Source organism: Monodelphis domestica, chromosome 3 (assembly GCF_027887165.1).
Source record: "Monodelphis domestica isolate mMonDom1 chromosome 3, mMonDom1.pri, whole genome shotgun sequence".
In the NCBI taxonomy this organism is placed as follows: domain Eukaryota; kingdom Metazoa; phylum Chordata; class Mammalia; order Didelphimorphia; family Didelphidae; genus Monodelphis; species Monodelphis domestica.
The window spans coordinates 487,765,970-487,775,600 of record NC_077229.1 but is presented as its reverse complement, the minus strand read 5'-3'; positions in this window follow the sequence as shown (position 1 = coordinate 487,775,600).

Sequence of the window (9,631 nt, the reverse complement as noted above, 5' to 3'; positions counted from 1 at the left end):
TAATGAAGTTTAAGGTTGTCCCAAAAGTCTTAAAAGTTTAAGTTCATTAAAATTCAAACAACTCAAACTTTTGGGATACTCTATTAAGGTGTTGAGATAGATCCCTCTCATCTGGGGCCATCTTTGTTAACACTGTCCTAAAAATCCTTCGGAAGGCGTGTAACCAGCAGTTGGAAGTCTTCCTCTAGTTCTAGTGGCAGCTTTGTGGCCCAGTGGGTTGAGTTAAGAAGAAATGAATTCTAATACAGCATCAGCCACTTACTACCAGTGTGATCTTGGGCAAGAAACTTAATCTCTGCCAGTTTCTTCATCTGTAAAATGGGAATAATAATAGCATCTTCCTCCTAGTGTTGTGAAGACCAAATTCGTTAACAATTGTAAAGTGCCTGGCACACAGTAAGTGCTCTATCAATGTTAGTTACTATTATTCATTATACTGACTTCATGTTACTAATGGCATATGGGCTACCCAATCAGCTCATGAATTAATTTCCGAATGGGCGGGGGAGGGAGGTGTGGATTGCATTTCAAACCACAACTATTCTGTTTATAAAAGACCCAAAGTAGTGCAGTGGATGAGACAAATTACTATTGAATGTTCAATTTAAAATTAATACATTTATGATTTATTGTTGTTCAGTCATTTCGGTCATGTCTGACTTTTTTCTTTTTTATCCCTTTTAGAGTTTTCCTGGCAAAGATACTGGAGTGGTTTGTCATTTCCTTCTCCAGTTCATTTTGTAAATGAGGAAATGGAAGTGAACAGGATTAAATGACTTGCCCAGGGTCATCCAGCTACTAAATGTTTAAGACTGGATTTGAACTCAGGTAAATGAGTCTTCCTGACTTCAGGCCCAGCACTCTATCTACTGCACCATAATTTATATCTTTATAATTTGTTTTCCTGTGTGTTAGATCTACAGTTACCTTTTTTTCCCCTTAGGACTTGACTCTGACTGAGGGAGAGGACAATTTAATTCCTATTTTGTAAGGTGAAATGACTCTGAGACCCTGGAACCTAAAGGTGACACCTCAAGATTCAGTGACAAAGGAGGTGATCTTCGCATCCTCATAACTTCCTAACACCAGTACTAAAAGCAAATTGCGAAAATAGTCTGAAATAAACAGGATGAGAGGTCATGAGGTGGCTCAGTGGATAGAAAGCCAGGCCTGGAGATAGAAGATCCTGGATTTAAATCTGGCCTCAGATACTTCCTAGCAGTGTAACTTTGGGCAAGTCACTTGACTCCGATTGCTTAGTCCTTCTCTTTTGTCTTGGAACCAATACTTAATATTGATTCCAAGATGAAGGAAGGAAGGAAGGAAGGAAGGAAGGAAGGAAGGAAGGAAGGAAGGAAGGAAGGAAGGAAGGAAGGAAGGAAGGAAGGAAGGAAGGAAGGAAGGAAGGAGGGAGGGAGGGAGGGAGGGAGGGAGGGAGGGAGGGAGGGAGGGAGGGAGGGAGGGAGGGAGGGAGGGAGGGAAGGAAGGAAGGAAGGAAGGAAGGAAGGAAGGAAGGAAGGAAGGAAGGAAGGAAGGAAGGAAGGAAGGAAGGAAGGAAGGAAGGAAGGAAGGAAGGAAGGAAGGAAGGAAGGAAGGAAGGAAGGAAGGAAGGAAGGAAGGAAGGAAGGAAGGAAGGAGGGAGGGAAGGAAGGAGGGAAGGAAGGAAGGAGGGAAGGAAGGAAGGAAGGAAGGAGGGAGGGAAGGAAGGAGGGAAGGAGGGAAGGAGGGAAGGAAGGAAGGAAGGAGGGAGGGAAGGAAGGAGGGAAGGAAGGAAGGAAGGAAGGAGGGAAGGAAGGAAGGAGGGAAGGAAGGAAGGAGGGAAGGAAGGAAGGAGGGAGGGAGGGAAGGAAGGAAGGAGGGAAGGAAGGAAGGAAGGAAGGAGGGAAGGAAGGAAGGAAGGAGGGAAGGAAGGAAGGAAGGAGGGAAGGAAGGAGAGAAGGAGGGAAGGAGGGAAGGAGGGAAGGAAGGAAGGAGGGAAGGAAGGAAGGAGGGAAGGAAGGAAGGAAGGAAGGAAGGAAGGAAGGAAGGAAGGAAGGAAGGAAGGAAGGAAGGAAGGAAGGAAGGAAGGAAGGAAGGAAGGAAGGAAGGAAGGAAGGAAGGAAGGAAGGAAGGGAGATATAGAGGGAAGGGGAGAGGGAAGGACAATGAAATTGACAAAACAAGTAAAACACAAGGTGACAGAATGAAAGAACAAAGGAACAATTCAAGTCAACAAGCATTTATTAAGCACCTACTATCTGCCAGGCACTGTGCTAAGAACTAGAACACTGAAGAAATATTTACAAATAGTTTTACATGAGAGATTAGAGAATATGATCATTCTCTTATTATCTATTAAAGAATATCTATTATTATATATTAGAGAAAATGGACATGACTATGACATCAGTGTCATATAGGAGATTAGCAACAACAGGACTAGTGTCCCAAGAAAAAAGCATGAAATATTAAATCCTTATGCACAGATCTACCATATATGAAAAATGTGACTTCAGCTGGGAAACATCAATAATGTGGCTTAAAATTAAATTAATTTGAGGCTGTTAGGTGGTTCAGCCATACCTGGAGATGGTAGGACCTGGGTTTAAATCTAGACCCAGATACTTTCTAGCTGTGTGACCCTGGGCAAGTCAGTTTAAACCCAATTGCCTAGTCCTTACCACTCTTCTGCCTTAGTATCAATTCTAAGAAAGAAGGTAAGATTTTTTAATTCAATTAAGTCATCTCTAGTTTGGTTTTATAGAGGAGCTCTTAATTTTGCACTTTCTCACAGTCTTCTCCACTTTTCCATTCTGAAGCTGAGTATGAATCAGTTCTGATATTTTCAAACTGCTACCTCTTCCAGGAAGGCAGGGCCACTGATTGGTGGAGCTGGCAGCTGAAAGCCAGCAACTAAAGCCAAAAAGTGACAAGAGCACCAGCTTCTATCTCCGTCCAATATTGTCCATAGCTAGCCTATAAATGCAAAGCTGGTTTAAGTTCCTGCATTAGTGTTTCTAAATTGGCTGCCTTCCTATAGAGATGATCATGTTGGAGAGAGAAACATAAAGACAAATGACACAGACCTTAGGCCCAGGAATCTCAAAGCTGGATCTGTTTCCTGAAAAGATCAAGGGAAAAGGAAAAGAGCTCTATATTCCAAAATATTTAAAGCAGTTCTCTTTGTGATGGGGTTGAAGGAATATCCATCAATGGAGGAATGGCTAAACAAATTGTAGTTTATGATTGGGATGGCATATTACTGCACCATAAGAAGCAAAAGGAATTTTAGAACCAAGAGAACACCATACACAGCTACAGATTTAATACTCGAAGGACAAATTGTGAATGTTACCCTCCAGAAGATGAACTGAAAGATAGAAACATGAAAAATATAATTTGTATTTCCTGGATGATGTCTTCTGTGATGTGGGGAGGAAGGAGGGTTTGGGACTCTTGTGGGTAAATTGTATTAATAAAAAAAAACAGAAACATACACAAAGAAAGACAGGGACAAAGAGACAGAGATATACAGATAAAGATGCAGAGGAAAACAAAGAAAAAAGACAGAGATATTGAGAAAAAGAGACAGAGATAAAGACAAGAGATGTGGAAAAGGGAGAGAAAGAAAGAGAAAGTGAGAAAGAGAGACAGATGGAGACAGAAACAGAGAGAGAGAGAGACAGAGAGACAGAGAGAGAGACAGAGAGTAAAAAACTCAGAGAGATAAATGAGAGCTCCACTGGGGCACAGCGATGTAGTTCTGGGGGGTCTGGCTACCTAGGTTTCTTTCCCAGTGTGTCTGTATTTATGTCCCTAAGGAGAGTGGGTTCTGAAATCAATTGGCAGTCTAAAGACACAGAATATGCCAAAAGACTTAGGTAGTGATGCCACTATGTCACAAGGTCAATTGCTTTGTCTTTGACATCACCTCTGAGCTCTTTCCTGTGCTTTCATTTTGACCTAAAACAAGAAATCAGAAATCACATTACCCTGATAATGAGACTGTAAAACCCAGAAAAGGTCTTTCTCTTAAAAAAAATTTTTTTTAAGTATAATGAGCCATAACCTACATTCTCTTTCTTCCCTAAAGTTTTTTGAATATGTATGCAAAGCACCCCAGCTAATATGGTCCAGGAAGATGCCATAACATTCTGTTTGTTTATAAATCCTTCCCTTCATTGTTTGGGATGACAGTCAAAGTGCTTGTTTCACTGAGTTAAAGTTGCCATGTGCAAAGGCATGTCAGGGAATAGGAATGTGTCCTCTTGGCCTGCCTTTTCTCATAAAGTCATATAAATGTAAATTTCATGATCTCCCTGCACTTCCTCTGTTTCAAATAAAAAATGTGCACATAAAGAATGGATGATTTCCTCTCTTCATGTTATGGAAAACCAAAACCCTTGATCATTTTCGAGTGGCTCTGGTTCAAAGACTGAGTCAGCTGTGAAGAAGACTGTGATTTGCTATTCAGACCTGGAATTGTGGGGAAACCTAAACCAGCTTTGAATCACATGTGAAACTTCATCAAAGAACCAAGGCTCAAACTGCTTTCAACCTCCTGAACCACAGAATCTTAAAGTTAAAAGCGGCTTTGGAGAAGACACTCCATCCCACTCCTTTGTAGAGTGGGGAGGTACACAGGTAATGCTCGGTTTTGCTTATTTTTTTCTTCTTGCTTTTTTTTCCTTTAAAAAATATTATTTGTTATATGAGATGGCTCTAAAAGAAGGAAAGGATAATGTAAAAAATTCTGGGCATGTCAAGTCAATGAGTATCAATTAATTACAATAAGCCAGGCATAGTACTAAGCATGAGAGATACAAGGAAAGGCAAAAACTTGGTACCTGCCCTCAAGGAGCTTACTTTCTAATGGCAGAGACAACATGCAAATAACTATGCACAAGACATGCAACAATGTCTTGACCAAACTCAAAGTACTCCATAGTGATTCTTTACACCACCTTCATGCCCATTGGAACAAATAATTCTCATCCACCCATTCTGCCAGGAGAAGTTTTCATATGCTTGGAGTAGACTTCCTCCTACTATAGGATAATAATCTCATAGAGAAGGCACTAAGATTAAGGACAGCCAAGAAAACTTTCTTTTCAGATTGAGCTTTAACTGAGACTTGATGAAAACCAGGGAAACCAAGAGGTAGAAATGAATGGAGAGTGTACCAGGCATAGTGGACAGTCAATGAAAATGCCTGGAATAGAGAGATGGCATGTCTAGTTCTAAGGAACATGAGGTCAGTGTCAATGAATCACAGAGAATGTAAAGAGGAATAAGGTGTCAGAAAAGCCTGGAAAGGTGGGAAGGGATCAGATTATGAAAGGCTTTAGAAACCAAACAGAAGATTTTATATTAAATTCCAAAGGCATTAAGGAGCAACAAAAGATGGACTGGACTAGGAAGATACTTGTGATTAGGATACCAACCAGAAGGTTATTTGCTTTGTCAAGGCATGAGCTAGTGAAGGACTACACTAAGGGGGTGACTGTGTCAGATGAAAGAAGGAGGCATATACTTTTTATTAATTGTTAATATTCACCAGATTATATGTTGATACAATTTTCAATAATCATTTTCTGACATTTTGTGATCTACATTCTCTCTCTCTTTCCCACTCCTTCCATTCCCCCAAACAACAGCAATAAGATATAGATTTTATGTGTGCTATTATACAATACATATTTTTATGTTGATCACATTGTGAAAGAAGACACATATTATACTAGAGAAAAATTCATGGAGGAAATAAAGTGAAAAATGTGAAGGTAAGACAGCCTTTTTCATCATGAGTCCCTTGGAGTTGTCCTGAATCCTTGCATTGCTGATAACACTTAAGTCATTCACAGTTGATCATCATACATTATTGCTGTTACTGTGTACAATGTTCTTCTGGTTCTGCTCCCTTAACTTTGCATCTTTTAATATAAATCTTTCCAGGTGTTTTTGTGATCATCTTGTTAGTCATTTCTTATGGCACAATAGTATTCCATTCCAATCATATGCATAAAATTTTAGGGGCAGCTGGGTGGCTCAGGGATTGAGAGCCAGGTCCTAAATTCAAATCTGGCCTCAGACACCTCTGAGCTGTATGACCCTGAGCAAGTCACTTAAGCCCCATTTCCTAGCCCTTATCACTCTCCTGCCTGGGAACCAATACACAGTACTAATTCTAAGACAGAAGGTAAGGAATTAAAAAAAAAGAAAATAATGGGGAAGTTAGGAAGTAGGGGAGATTTGGGGAGAAATATGAGTTCAATTTTAGACATGATAAATATAATATGATTATGAGGTAAAGTACAGAAGATACCAATAAAAAAAATTTTTTAAAGAAAGGACCTCAGAAAGCAATTAACCCAAATTGTACCTAACTTGTATGTGGCATCCCCAATAAGTGGTCATCCATCTTTTGCTTAAAGACTTTATTGTTCTAAGGAAAAACTCACTTCCTTCAGAAGGCAACTCCTTCTATTTTTTAATGGCTCTCATTGTTAGGAAGTATTTCCTTCCATCAAAGTCTAAATCTGTTTTTCTTGTTCTTTTAGGCAAGCATCATTATCATCTCATCTTTCCCCTTAATCTTTGTTTTTCTGATTTACTCTAATCTGTACTTGCCAGTTTCTCTTCAGATACTCAATTTAAGAGAGTAGTAATCTTGAATGAATGACTGAATGAAAAAGCATTTATCAAGCAAATACTGCCTGCCAGGCATCAGTGCCAAAAGACCCAAGTTTGTGTCCCCAGTATGATACTTAACTGTGTGATCCTATTAAGTCGCTTCATCTCTTTGGGATTTGGGCTCTTCACTGGCAAAATGAGTTTAATCATTCTTGTAATCTCTGCTCTACAGAATGCTTTGAGGTAAGGGTTTTGCAAATCCTAAAATGCTTGAAAATGTCAACTACTGATAGTATTCAAATTATTTTTAACCTTTCCATTTTCTGAACTCTAAAATGAGAGGATTAGGGGACCTCCAAGATAGCTTCCATCTAAATCTATGGTACTGTGGAAAGAGCACAGGGCCAGTCAGGAAGACTTGAGAACAAATCCAGTTTCAGATTTATTATTATTAGCTATTAGCTGTGTGACCTTGAACAAGTCACTTAAACTCTGTTTCCTCAGATTCCTCAATTATAAAATGGAGATAATAACAGCACCTAACTTTTAAGCTTGTTGTAAGGATCAAATGAGATAATATTTGTAAAGAATTTAGCATAATAGATGTTTAATAAAAGTTTATTCCCTTATTCTTTTTCCTAGAAGCTTCCCCTCCTCACAAGGTACTAAGCACCCTTCTCTAAACAATCCAGTTTCTACCTAGACCATTTCCTACAACAGGCCAAGAGGAGATCTATCAGACATAAGCCAAAGGTACAAGTTGGGAAACAGCTTACAGAGAAGCTATAGATGCATAAAATAAGCTCCAGTTAGGGCCTTCAGGTTCTGATCTTTTTCTGTAAGAACATCCCCTAACAAATGGTAGATCCTTCCATTTCTTTTTGTACAATGTAATTCAACTCAGAACCAGTTCTGCAATGCTAAATCCCTGGTAGAGTTAATATAATAAAACAATAGATTGATGATCTTTGGGGTCCATCCTTAGAGACTTACTTAAAGAACTTAATGCAATTATCTAACAGCTAAAAACATAATTCAGGGAGCAGCTTCTTGTCCTAAAAATCTCATCAAATTTTTTTCTTTTAATTTGCAGACCCTTTCTTGCAGACAGAAGCACCCTTATATAAGCTTCTACAGTGCCTCATTTATACCAGCATGAATCAGCGAAGAGTCAGTCTGGCATTTTTACAATGTCTTCAAAGTGGAACAAGTATTTTTTTAATTGTGTCAAATCTTTAGAAAGCATGCTTTGAGATATTCAGAGATGATCCTAGGGCAAATACGAATTGCATTTTGAGACAGAGGGTCCAGGGTCAGTCATCATTTATTGATATCCCATCATGTATGGAGTGCTTTAGTAAGTCCAGGGGGAAGAGATCCAAGAAATAAAAAATTCTGTCTCTGCCATCAGGGCAGTTTAATCTAATAGGAAAGATAATGGGACCAACAGAAGAGAGAAAGAGGAGGAAAGGAGGAGAGGAAGAGAGAGACAGAGACAGACACAGAGAGAGAGAGACAGAGAGAGACAGAGACAGAGACAGAGACAGAGAGAGAACTGGGCTAGTCTTGGCCATTTAGTGTGCTGCTGAATATGCAAAAGATGTGATTCCAGACTAGAGAGAATACTGAGCAAGGAGTGACTCAATATTCGAGTAAGTAGTTGGTGCCAGAACATATCTAGTATATATAGGCATGACAAATATATGTCACATATTATATATAATATATTTTAAAATTAATTAATTAAGAATATAATATATTTTTTAATCCAGCTGCAAACTAGTGCAACTCCTTTCAATTTTTGATAATCAGTCAAATACTGGATTTTGGAGTAGAAAAATGAAAACTGGGAGATTAGTTCAGCTGTCTTGGAACCACAGCTCTGCTCACCAAAGCAAGAAAATTTTTTGAAAGGGAGTGATACTGTAACCTCAAACAGCTAGAGAATATGCATCCTGGTGATCCTCCAAGCTGCTAAGGCCTGACTGGATAATGTAGGGTTACTCTGGACAATGACCCTAATGCTAGAGCAGTGATTGGAACTTATTGGTAAGTTGAGACAGGGACAACTTCATAGAAGAGTCTCAAGCAGGATTTGGGAAGAGAGGAGCATGAGTTAGATGGGAAGGACCAGAAGTGGACAGATCCTCATGTACACAGAGAAACAGAAAACCAGCGCAGTTATAGGTAGAGGACAAAAAATAACGCAGAGGCAAAATTAAGAGATGAGCCACTGGAACAACCTCCAGGAAGTGATGCAGAGCGAGAGGAGCAGAACCAGGAGAACATTGTACACGGAGACAAACACACTGTGGTATAATCGAACGTAATGGACTTCTCCATTAGTGGCGGTGTAATGTCCCTGAACAACTTGCAGGGATCTAGGAGAAAAAACACCATTCATAAGCAGAGGATAAACCGTGGGAGTAGAAACACCGAGGAAAAGCAACTGCCTGAATACAGTGGTTGAGGGGACATGACAGAGGAGAGACTCTAAACAAAACTCTAATGCAAATATTAACTACATGGAAATGGGTTCAAATCAAGAGCACATGTGACACCCAGTGGAATCACGCATCGGCTATGGGGGGTGGGGGGGAGGAAAAGAAAATTCTCTTTGTCTTTAATGAATAATGCTTGGAAATGATCAAATAAAATATTATTTATAAAAAAAAAAGAGATGAGCCATATAATGTGATAGAAAGAATGCTAGATGAAGTAACCAACAATGATTCCAGAGGACTAATGATGAAACCTGTTACCTACCTCTTGAAGATAAAGACTGAGATTTAGATAGACAGATAGATAGATGTGTTTGTGTGTGTATGATATAACCATTGCAGAAATCTTTTTTGCTTGATTATATATGATTGTAACAGAAGTTACAGATGAAGCAGAGAAGGTACATTTTTGCTCATTTAAAATTAAAAGGAAAAAGAAAAGAAAGAGGACTGACCTTGAAATAAGGAAATAGGGATTAAATATCTGTTCCAATATATACCAATTGTGTGATCATGAG